Here is a 12,500-nt window from a genome sequence, read left to right as displayed (position 1 = left end):
CGGCTGCCTCACTCACTACAATGGGGATGAACTATTCGTACAAATCAGGGCCGACAGGCCGAATCTAAACTGCTGGAAAAGCGTTCCAGCACACACATGAACGCACGCACGCACGCACACACGCACGCACGCACAGACGTATACACCCACACACACAGACGTATACACACACACACACTCTGACGCACACGCACGCGCATGCAGACGCGTTCGCACACGCACAAGCATACTCATACACTCACATACAAACATATACTCTCAGTCTCACACACACAGGAGCGTGAACACACACACACATGTGTACACACACACGTGCGCACACACACACACACACACATGCTCATACTCTCTCTCTTTCACACACACACACAGACACATGCACGTACACACACACACACATACTGTACACAGATTCTCTGTCTCTGTCTCTGTCTCTCTGTCTGTCTCTCTCTCTCTCACACACACACACCCAAACACACACACACACACACACACACACACACACACACACACACACACACAAACACACACACACACAGAAACACACAATACAAGGGCGATGGTGTCACCCCCACACGCCTTGGCACCATCAATCACGGGAAACGGCGGCTTTTGCATGGGTGAGAACTGAGTGTAAATCTCAGTTTCACTCTTTCATTTTGACAGCCAACGTGCTCAGTGAACACATCTGCCAAAGATCTTACTGTACAGCTACAGTACATTCCTCCATTTACACGACACATAAATTGGCTAACATTTCCACAAGCAGATGTTTGTAAAAATTATTATACAGAAAGTGCATTTGTCTTGGTGTGGTCTTTGTGTACCAGCTAAAATACATGTTACAATACAGAATGACACACTAGTTATTATACAATATATCAATATCACTGTTCTGCAACAGTTTTCTATGGCCATTTTCACTGCAAGCAACAGGCGTGTAGCCATATTGATTTTATGTAAGAGTTAGATCTAGATTAGTGGGCTTTTTCTTCAGTACAGGCCAAAAAAAATCTCACAGGTGAACTTCTCAGATCTTCTCAGGTGGTCTCCTACAGTAAGATGCTGCGGTTGACCACCCCATAATGCTTCCCAACAGTCTCCATGGAGACAGCCAGTCTAGACCAGGAGGCATAGGACAGGACACACTAACAGACAGCTGACCGCATGCATGTCTTACCACCACCACCACTGTTCCTTCATAGTCAAGAGGAATGTGGTGCCTTACCATTACCGAAGCGAAGCCACATCTTAACCAACACCTGCTGGCCACCTGCGGACACTGCAGGGGGGCTCACATTAGCACTGGGCGATGAGCAAACTGACAGGCTGGCTTTGATGAAAGGCATCTGAAATCACAAAGGACTGTGAGTGCATTGATCTGAGATTTAATGAATGAGTAGCCTTGTTTTAGACGGAAGTACATGAGACATCCATTTGTAACAGCAAACGATATGATTATGTAAAATAGTCATATTTAATGAATAAATAATCTTAGACTAAACTATGAGAAATTAATCTGTATTCAGTACATGATATGTTGGTGTATCTTTGTACATAGTTTAAGTAATGTGAGAAACAGGGAATGTGATCATAGCTGGTTTCTCCAATTTCACGAGACATCTAGAATCCTTGGTCCATAATCCAAACAACAAAACATGTTAAACAATAATTAACTAACTATTGTGCATCCTAGCTGTGTCAAGTCGCCTCCTAAATGCTTTGAAAATGTTATTGTAGTTTACCCCCGTCTGTACCACCATGTCTGCCATGGTGAACCTTGGGCCGTGAGCATGCATGCATGATTTTTAGCACACATGGGCCAGGACCCTTCTGCTTCCCAATCTAAGGTTGTCATAAGTCGAGCCAGATGTCTCCATGGAGACAATTATTCAACTGTACATTCTTCTGCAGCCATGCCAACGCTCCTAGGCAACCTTCTTTTCTTACAGACCGGTAAGAACTTCCTCTATGGAACTTTCATATTCACTGTATTGGCTCAGACTGAGACTAAAAATACTTATGCTTCTCTCGGACATGCTACTCTAAACAAAATTAAATGTTTGATGTCTGACGTCATCCATACCACAGCTTTTGGAATGGTTTAAGATGGATATCAAATGGTTACTCGTGCCGTATTTACAGAGGCGATTATGGAGTCTATTGGGGCCCCAAACAGAAATACTGTATCCTAATTTCCATGAAAAAATATACAGCAACTTCTGGAAACTAAGATTTGTTGGCCCTTAGGGAGGCCTGTGGGGTTCTGGGGAGTCCGCAGCACTTAGCCAGGCCATGCCCTCCTAGTGACGCAACACCTTTGCCGCTGCTTCTAGTCAGGCCAAGAGCGATGTAAATATGGTTTCTGATTTCCCGAAAAAATGGGAACTCCACCCACTTTGTCGGACACCAGTCAACCAGTAGCAAACCTAGGAGGGCGGGCCAACCATGCAATTTGGGAAACGTTAATTATGGTCTTGGTCAGACCAAGTCTCAAAGAGATTTGAAAGTCGATGATAATCAGGCTACGCAGCACTTGCTTGTGTTTTTGTTTTTTGACAATTTTTTGTATGTACCATATGTAGCAGCCTTCATTGTATGTAGCAGCCTTCATTCCAATCATATAAGCTGCACATCTATTTGGGAGCTGAAGTCTCTCTACTATGTGGTGACAAAGAATGTTATTGGTTGTCATTTTTGACAGAGTTTGGAGATGAGAATTTTACAACAGCAAACTTCTAAAAAAAAACCCCTATGATTTAAATTTGGAAATACTTTTGACTGGAGCTGGATGTTATTTTTGAAAGAGGACTTTGGTACAAGAATGTCATTTTAAGCGTTCCTAGACAACATCTGGCAGGATACTCTTATGTGTTTTGTAAGTGTTATTTTCCTCTGAGGACCGGGAACAACACTAGTGAAGACCTCGGGGGGCCAACTTCCTGATGTCCTGACATGCATTCCTGTTTGCAAGCAGACACTCACTTGAGTATCACACTCAAAACCGCCAAACAAAATGCCACCGCAATCACGCACAGTCATAGATTGTTGACCATCTTCAAGTCGGAGCAGAGGACAGTTCTGTATGAAGCCTGATGATATTAGGAGGAAAACATTTCTTCTCATGAAGGCAACGCATGCCATCGCAGTGTGGTCACATAGTTCTTTTCACAAAGTTCTTTTTCTCCACTTGTTTGTTTTTTTTGTGTGCCTTTGACCAAAATTTGGTCAACAGTTCCCAGGACACTGAAACAATGGGTTACATGAAGCCTAGTAGGCATGCAGCCCAAAACTGATAAGGAGTCGAGGGGCTGCTGGTCTAGTCCCCCTGGGCCCTGTGCTTTCCTGGTCCCCCTTGAGAGCCAGGGAGACCGTAAGACGCTTTCCTGGAACAACATGTCAAGCCATTGCCCCCCGAGATGACGACACTTTTGTGCCAATGTTATGTTGGTCTAAAGCAGTGTTTCTCAAACTTTTTCAGACCGAGGACCACTTTGTCCGCCCAAAAATGTTCAGGGACCATCTGTCAACTGAATTGACAGTTGAAGGGTGCTAATTTGACACTGCTAATTTCGATGCAGATTACTCAAATTTTATTCACATTTACAAGCCTGTCTTATTGTGGTGAAAATAAGACTTCAGCTATGTTTAGCTTTGTAATTATGTTACAAATATAGCCTACTGCTAGCTCGTCTTGGAAAAGTAGAAATCCCCTCACGGACCACCTTAGCTCTGTCGCGGACCACAAGTGGTCCCCGGACCACACTTTGAGAATCACTGGTCTAAAGGAGCTGCATCTAGCTCAACCCACAAGAGGGCTGTGTTATTGCCAACTCCTGTGTAAGCTGTGAAAGTGTAATATTTATGTGTGAATATTTCTATATATATAGCAAATTGACAATACAATACTTGGGTCCTTTTATCTAAAACGTAGCAGTGAATAATCTTGTCTGACATGTTTTGTTAGCTTCACAGTTAGCGTGGCAGTCAGTGTATTTTGTGGAAATGAGCCCTTAAGAATAAACCACAATTTGGAGATTCTGCAGGTTACCACATTTTGTTTCCTCTTCCTCCAGTGTCACGTGGCTCTCAGTGAATAAAATGGCAGCCAATGACCAGATATAATTTAAGGGCCAAAGGATGTTTTTTGAAACATTTTGTGTGCTAAAATTTTACCCAAAAAATCTGGAGTCAGGAGTAGGAGAATGATAAAGGACTTGTGAATGACGATGACCTGATTTCAAAATGTTTTGCAGATGTGGTATGCACAAACCATCCATTCAGAATTTAGACAGTGTCGTATTCACTTTTGGTATGGCAAGTCCATGTGGCGGTCAGATTCTGGTGTAGCCTCCATCTTGTTTTGTACTACAAATATTTGGATTTTGCACATCTATCCATTATGGGTGTTTGGAACGTGGTCTATTTTGCCTAATGAAAACCCCGATGGGTCACACAACACAATGCTGCCCTTGTGCTGATAGACACCTTGTGGGAGCCACATGCTACATTAGCGCCCTTGTCTTTGATTAATTGCTTTTTCTTCTGGCCCATTACTCTCCTTTGTCCCGTGGTCACTGGTGCTGCTGTGTTCAAACAAACTGAAAAGACGAAGGAATGAAGAGAAGGTATTTACTGGGCTCAAGACCTTCTGAACTATCTGCGAAAGTCCGCGACTTAATGAGTTTGCACACAATCACTCGCTTTTTTACTTGAGTAATCGGTGGAGCCCAGATTAGACACCTAAGATGAATGGTTGCTAAATGTAAATGTGAATGTGAAGGGCATTGTTGCAGGGCTTAATCCCTGCTTATCAATGTAGTGAGAGCTTGTTTGTTCTACATACTGGCAAACAGATACGTTGGTTGTGATTGGTGAAGATGGGGATCGCTTTGGCCCCTCGCAATCGTCTGGTGGGCCTGATGTGTAACGCTGCTGAGGATTTGGAACACACAGCTTCAAAACACGCACTCGCACTCGCACTCGCACTCGCACTCGCACTCGCACTCGCGCGCACACACACACACACACACACATACACACAGAAAGAGAGAGAAAGAGAAAGAGAGTGGGGGGAGATAGAGAGAGAGAGAGAGAGAGAGAGAGAGAGAGAGAGAGAGAGACAGACAGACAGACAGACAGACAGACAGAGAGTAAAATAGTGGGGAGGAGAGACAAAAAGACACATACAAACAAAGACACACACACACACACACACACACACACACACACACACACACACACACACACACACACACACACACACACACACACACACACACACACACACACACACACACACTCAGAGAATACACTACACACACAGCCGCCCCCTGATCTCCTGCATACAATTGCTGTGTGCTGGACCTCCCTGGCTGAGGGACAATGGCCTCGCTGGAGGCTGCATGTGGACGCCTCTACAGGCCCTCTGTTTACCCAGCGCTGATAAGCCCTCCTTAGTTACGGCCACCTCCAAACACCCCTGCCACAGACAGAGAGAGAGAGACAGAGAGAGAGAGAGAGAGAGAGAGAGAGAGAGAGAGAGAGAGAGAGAGAGAGAGAGAGAGAGAGAGAGAGAGAGAGAGAGAGAGAGAGAGAGAGAGAGAGAGAGAGAGAGAGAGAGAGAGAGAGCAAGCAAGGCCATTGTCCCAAACAGTTATTCTGCATACTGTGCAGATACTGTGGTATGTGTAAATCTATAATATTTGTATATGATGTATAGGTCTACTTTATGCTGTGAGACATGGTACTTTCCACCCTACGCTGATAAGAGACAGAGAGCGAGTGAGAGAGAGAGAGAGAGAGAGAGAGAGAGAGAGAGAGAGAGAGAGAGAGAGAGGAGAGAGAGAGAGAGAGAGAGAGAGAGAGAGAGAGAGAGAGAGAGAGAGAGAGAGAGAGAGAGAGAGAGAAAGAGAGAGAGAGAGAGAGAGAGAGAGAGAGAGAGAGAGAGAGAGAGAGAGAGACTATGTACCGTTTACTCTATTACCTAAATAATGTGTAAATGTAGGCATGAGGTAGCCAGAGGGAGAGAGAGATAGAGACCAAGGACATATCAAACATTTATTCTGAGTTCACTCTATAGTGTATAGATATGTAAATCTGCAATATCTGTGCATGATGACTAGGTCTACCATGCGCTTTGGACCTCTGTATACCCAACTCTGATAAGCCCTCCCTGTAGACTAGAGCAAGGCCCCGGCCCACACGTTAACTCTGCAGTCACTACATAGTAGCTATGCAAATACAGTAGAGGATGACATTTTTCAGGAATTCCTGTTGGTCCCGCGGGTCCTGTGGGATGGGAGTCAAAATTGTAAAGATGAACGGGAGCGGGCAGGAGCGGGAATAAAGATGAATGGGAGCGGGCAGGAGCGGGAATAAAAATGAACGTGAGCGGGAATGCCGCTTATTTTTTCTTTAAAAAACAAACGAAACAGGATTGGGGTTGATTTTGAGTGGGAGTGGGCAGGTTTGGGAGACATTCTTTTCAGGAGTGAACGGGATGGGATTTGTTTCTTTTACTCCAGTCCGGGATGGGAATGGATGGGATTTTTTTTCTGGGACCGGGATGGGACGGGAGTGAAAATCCACTCCCATGTCATGCTCTAAAATACAGCACAAATGCCACAGAGAGAATAAGGCCCTGTCCCAAACGTGCAGGCCTACTCGTTCACGACATGTGTGTAGAAACTGTAGCTTTTGCACAAATGTGTGATATTTGTGTTGTCGATGGTATGTACTACTACAGTATATGCTGCTGAACACTAATCAGGATCCATAATAGGACTATCTCTACGTAGTCTACCACATGGAGTGTGAGGTGCATTGCTTTGCTTCATTTCACAAGGCACTACTAGTGACATCAAGTCAAGTCAAGTCAAGTCAAATAAACATGTTGGATTGAACCCATTACGTGTAGAACACCAGAGCTATTGGCTGTTATTTACAGCCCCATTTCCCTAGCGGCAATGCTATGGATCATATACAGTACAGTAGTTCCCCCTACCTCTAATGCTCTCTACGCTGTAAAACATTGCAGCCAATTAAACATAAAAAAACAAAGGTGGGGTTGCAGGTTAACCATTTTAAGAATATGTACTATTATGACATCACATTGGGGGTTCCGCAGGCTCATAGGAGTCTATGTAGAACCTTAGAATCCTGGGGGAGTTCCCCCAACGTGATGTCATACCTGCAACCCCACCTTTAAGTCGCTCTACTGCCTTAAGATTGTAAGTTAACTCAACTCAAGCTTTAACTCAATTCGAGGCTTTCTCAGGTTGAGTTAAGTTACAAACTTAAGGCAGCAGGGCAAATACTAGTTTGTGTTTAATTGTCTGCCATGTTTTACTGTGTGCTGTATATACAGAGGGTAGAAAAAAAACAAAACAAAACTCTGGTCAGCATGAAATAGCTACATTTGCACAATAATGAAAGCCAGGTGACAAGAGCCGTTTCTGGGACAGTCACAGAGCCGCAGTCACCGGCGGTCGCCGAGGAAATGCGGCACAATGATCCCAAAGAGGAAATGAAAACAGATACGATAGCTGCATTCAAAACCGCAACCTGTTGCTTTCTAACTGCTTAATAGACGAGCAAGGAGGACAGAGGAACTGCAGCGGTTCATTCAGTTTTGTCGAAGGGTTAGCCAAGACGTTTTCCCTGCTCTTTGAGATGTCAGGAGTGAGTGTGTGTGTGTGTGTGTGTGTGTGTGTGTGTGTGTGTGTGTGTGTGTGTGTGTGTGTGTGTGTGTGTGTGTGTGTGTGTGTGTGTGTGTGTGTGTGTGTGTGTGTGTGTGTGTGTTGTGTGGGATGAATTGTTGTCATTCAACCCCTGCAGGAATTAAAGAGAAATTTACTTCAACCTTTATTTTTTTTTGCGCAAACTGAAAGAGCCTGTTTAACATCTTCATCATTGCCAGTTCAACTACTTTTTTAACTTCGCTGAGGCAAAACAAGAGAGGGGGGTGTTGAAAAGAAAGTAGAAGTGGAATTTACATACAGACAGAAGGCAGGACAAAATGAGAAAAGGAGAAAAAAAATGCAGCATTTCAGGCATTCTTGTGACTCTCAGCTCTCCCAAATTCAGAGGGCGACTGAGAAATCTCTCATGTCTTTGCTCCTTTGCCGAAACTTCTAGAGCAGGGGTGTCAAACATACGGCCCGCGGGCCGCATCCGGCCCGCGGGAGGGTTCCATCCGGCCCGGATGTAAAAAAAAAAAAAAAAAAAAAAAATTTTTTTTTTTTTTTTTTTTTTTTTTTACTTTTTTTTTTTAATGAAATAACCGAAATGCGCAATTACGGCCCTCGGGGCAAAAATCGAAACTTGCATGACATTAACCCAATGGTCCCTCTGTTACACTGTATATATGTAGTAAAGTGCACCTCACACTTCTATTATAAATAGTGAATTTGTACTGTAACAGGCATTTCATAAAGCTCATATATTATAGACCTCATATATAGAGATAAAATGTTAATACTTCTTATTCGTATTGTATTGGTATTGGTTGTAATTAAATAATAAATATAATAGGATTTGTATTGGTTCCTATTAAGCTCAAACTGGAAACGGGATGTTAGAATGCGTGAAAATGCAGGAAATTACATATAAGAAATACAAAATTTTCTGGGGGTAAACCCCCAGACCCCCTGCCAAAATGAACTGTCCCATATTAAATTAATTGACGGTTGCCAATGAATGAATGAAGTCAAGGAAATTTTGCATAGGATTATCAGTATTGCATTGCTTTCTACATATTCAACACACTTAAAACGTGATAGTACTGAACACTAATCCTCTGCTTTACTTTTTTTTTTTTTTTGCGATGATGTTACTAATGCGGCCCGCTTGAGGTCCACATGGGTTGTATGCGGCCCCCGGACCAAAATGAGTTTGACACCCCTGTTCTAGAGTTTGAGGAGGAGGTTTTTTTTTGTCCCTGAGTGGCCTGGCTGTCAGAGCCTCATTACCAGGGGTGTTGGGTAAGGGAGGGGACGCTTTGAACCCTCACCCTCACCCTCACCCTGCCTGTCTTTCTCTTTCAAAAGGAGACCTGTCTCTCCCTTCACTCACTCACTCGCTCCACTCCGCCTCCTCCCTGTGAACTAGGCACCAGCTAGTGCTCCCTCTCTCTCTACTTTGCATCTCTGAAGCCCGCGGCGAGGGAGGCGGCAGTACCCATCCTCTGATCATCTGACACTTTTATTTTTAGACTTTGATGATACTTTTTGTACTTTATGTTTCAACTTAAACTTGCACTCCATATTAAAGTGTAGAGTACTCTGGCCATGGTGTTTTGTTAACTTCCCTGTGAACTGGAGAGCAGCGGGGGCTCTCCACTTGGCATGTATTAAGCCCATGCAGGGTGAGGGAGAGGAGGGGCAGTGCTCTCTCTGCCCAAACCCATAACCCATAACATAACTAATTTGTTATAGACATGGTTTTTATATTGTTTATCCATGTTATCCATATACGTACGTATTTACAATTCAATTTTTAACATAGGCCTATTATGTACAGGGAAGCCGGGGGTCACTTGTCCCGGGCCCAGGGAGAGAGCGGGCCCAGAATTGGATCCGCATTACATTGTATGAATTGGGTTTAGGGCCCTTTCAGATGTCTTTTTCCTGGTAAGCCGGCAGTGGCCCTGCCCATGTATATTGCTTAGTGCCTTTTCAGTATTATGTTTTCGGCTCTGTGTCTCACCTAGGGGTGGGCGATATGGCAAAAATGTTGTATCACGATTTTTTAACATGAAATCTCGATTTCGATTTTTTATCACGATCTTCCATCCAAAAAATAAAAACAACAAAAAAACAACTTTCATATACTTGCAATTTGTAATTTGCAGTCAATAAAATGTTAACACACTGATGATACTCTCATAAAGTGTACAATTGGAATACAATAATGTAAAGAATAAAGTGAAGACAACAACACAAGTGAGAAAACGTCACTCTGATACTGATAATAAACATCCTCACTGCAAGACGATCTATACGATTTTTCCACTTTGGCAGATTCGAGACGATCTTTTACTCAATATCACGATTCACGATTTAATATCGTCATATCGCCCACCCCTAGTCTCACCCGTCCCTATGTAGCCTACTACTAGTCGAAAGTCTCTTCTTTACATCTCTAAGCCCAGGGTGACAGAGGCAGGGGCAACCTCTGTCCTCTGCTTTTTAGAGGTTGTAAACTGGAGACTCGCAGTCACAGCAGAGGCCATGGGAAAATACAAGCCCATACAACAGAGCTATCTTTGTTTCACTGATATAAATGCGATTTATTCACATCTATACTGTGTCTCCTGAAATCTATAAATGTCTCATAAAAAAGGACAGTAAAAGATTGTAAGATTTTTATCCTGAACTTCGTTTCAACCTATCAGGCTTTATTAGTCACTGTGTCTTAGTAGAAACACTTCACATAATACGTGGGACACAAAGGTCACCATTTTCAATTCAATTTTGTCCTAAATAAGACACTGCCCCTGTAATGCGTTTGTAGTAATCAGAACGGCAATGATCAAGTCGTAATATGTGTCACTAAATACCCTGCAATGTCGTAGTGAAGCACTAAAGGTAGTAAAGCTTCTTCAAGGACAAGTAAGGCATTCCACTGAAGTGCGTATTAAGAGACTATATCCCAGGGGAAGAAAACATAGATTAAGAAAACAGCTTCATTAAAGATATAATTTTGTAATTTAAAAAGGCATCATTTTCCCTTGGGAGGAGAGAGTCCCCAAGGGAATGTCTCTATCAGCCTACCATCTCTGGCACACTCTCCACGCTGTGTTAACACAAACAGCCACTTCTAATTACAATACATATAAAACAATGTTGCTATTCTTTTGCATCTCTTCCATAACCAAATATCCTAATCTGTATTCCTAAAAATACAGCTTTGTATTTCTTGTTTATGCGGGGGCATTTACAGGCCATTTCGAGGACCAGCATTGCCGAGCTAAAATCTCCTCATCTACAATACATTAATAAAAACAACACACAGTACAGACAAATAAATATTAGACATTCACATTCAGTAATCCCTTGTTATCGCAAGCCAAATATAGCATTGTCCTTTGCTTGCCTGGAGTTTTACATGAGTAAAAAAAAAAGTTTATCATTCAAAATTGTAAAGGGGTTGTGGTGGGAAGTCTGCCAAAGGCAAAAGTAGGCCTACAGTAAGCTTCACTATACAGAGCAACCGCAAGCCTGACAAAAGTCTAAAGTATCCTCTGGCTGTTTCTCTTTCTGAGTCTCTGTTGGTCTTTGCTGCCCCATTTTCTCCTCTTTCCCACTCGTTGGTCCTTGTTGTATATTTCTGTTTTGCTGTCACCTCTCTCCATACAGCCCTCTCAAAAACATTATTATGTCTTTCCAAGTCCCTCTATGTATTCATCTTTGCTCCTTGCTGTTCCTTTGCTTTCCTTCTTTCTTTTCTCCTCTCTCATTCTCTCACACTATTTTCCCAAGCCCTTCCATTTTCTCATGTTCTCATCTTCTTCTACCCTTTGTTACTTGCCTGCTCTTTCTGTCCTCCTCTGTCTCTTTCTCTCTTTCTCTCTTTCTCACACACACACACACACACACACACACACACACACACACGCACACGCACACGCGCACGCGCACGCGCACGCGCACGCGCACACACACACACACACACACACACACACACACACACACACACACACACACACACGCACGCACGCACACGCTAGACTAAAGTGTTTCCCTTCAATAGAACACCCCGCCACCCCCATCCCCCATTCTAAAGCTCCGGAACATTGTTAAGGTTCGGAAATCCATCAGGCCCTGCGCAGGTCATAAACCAGCCCAGAGGTTAAATCCTGCAATTAGCTCCATTTGTCTCGGCCTCTCCCTGACATTCAACAAATGTGTATGAAAAACAGAGCGGCCCAGTGAAAACACCCCTGCTTCACTCTCTCACAGAGAGATAGAGGCGCTTGTGTCTTTCTTCCCACTCGTGAGGGTTGGCTGTACGCTGCTAATGTTTGACGTTTAATTTTTTGGAGGAGCAAGGAGCCATCTTGTGAAAATAATCTTCGTGGGGAGAAGCACCTCTTTTTCTCACACGTTGTTGTGTCTTCCAGTAACACAATAGCGCTCTGTCCTTTCCTGGTTAGGCTTGCTGTAAAAACTAACACCCTGCTGTCAGTCTGTTTCTATGAACTTACCCTAATGGTCCTCCTACAGTTATTGACAGAGAGAGAGACACACACACAGACATTGTGAAGTGTTACATTGAAAAGTTGAAGGATATGCCACATTATCGCCAGATTTTCACACTTCTCAACTTTAATATGTCAGGGACAGAGGAAGATAAATGTTTTTTTGTTTACATTTTTAAACAGAAGGTCTGAGAACTCTCTTTGTATCTAACGTGAAACCATTAACGGCCATCCTCTGCAAACCCATAAGGAAACACAATGCAGTGCAACAAAACTCAGGATACACCAATGGTAAGGA

This window comes from Engraulis encrasicolus, chromosome 12 (genome assembly GCF_034702125.1).
Source record: "Engraulis encrasicolus isolate BLACKSEA-1 chromosome 12, IST_EnEncr_1.0, whole genome shotgun sequence".
Classification (NCBI taxonomy): Eukaryota; Metazoa; Chordata; class Actinopteri; order Clupeiformes; family Engraulidae; genus Engraulis; species Engraulis encrasicolus.
The sequence above is the reverse complement of the archived record's forward strand: the minus strand, read 5'-3'. Positions refer to the sequence as shown.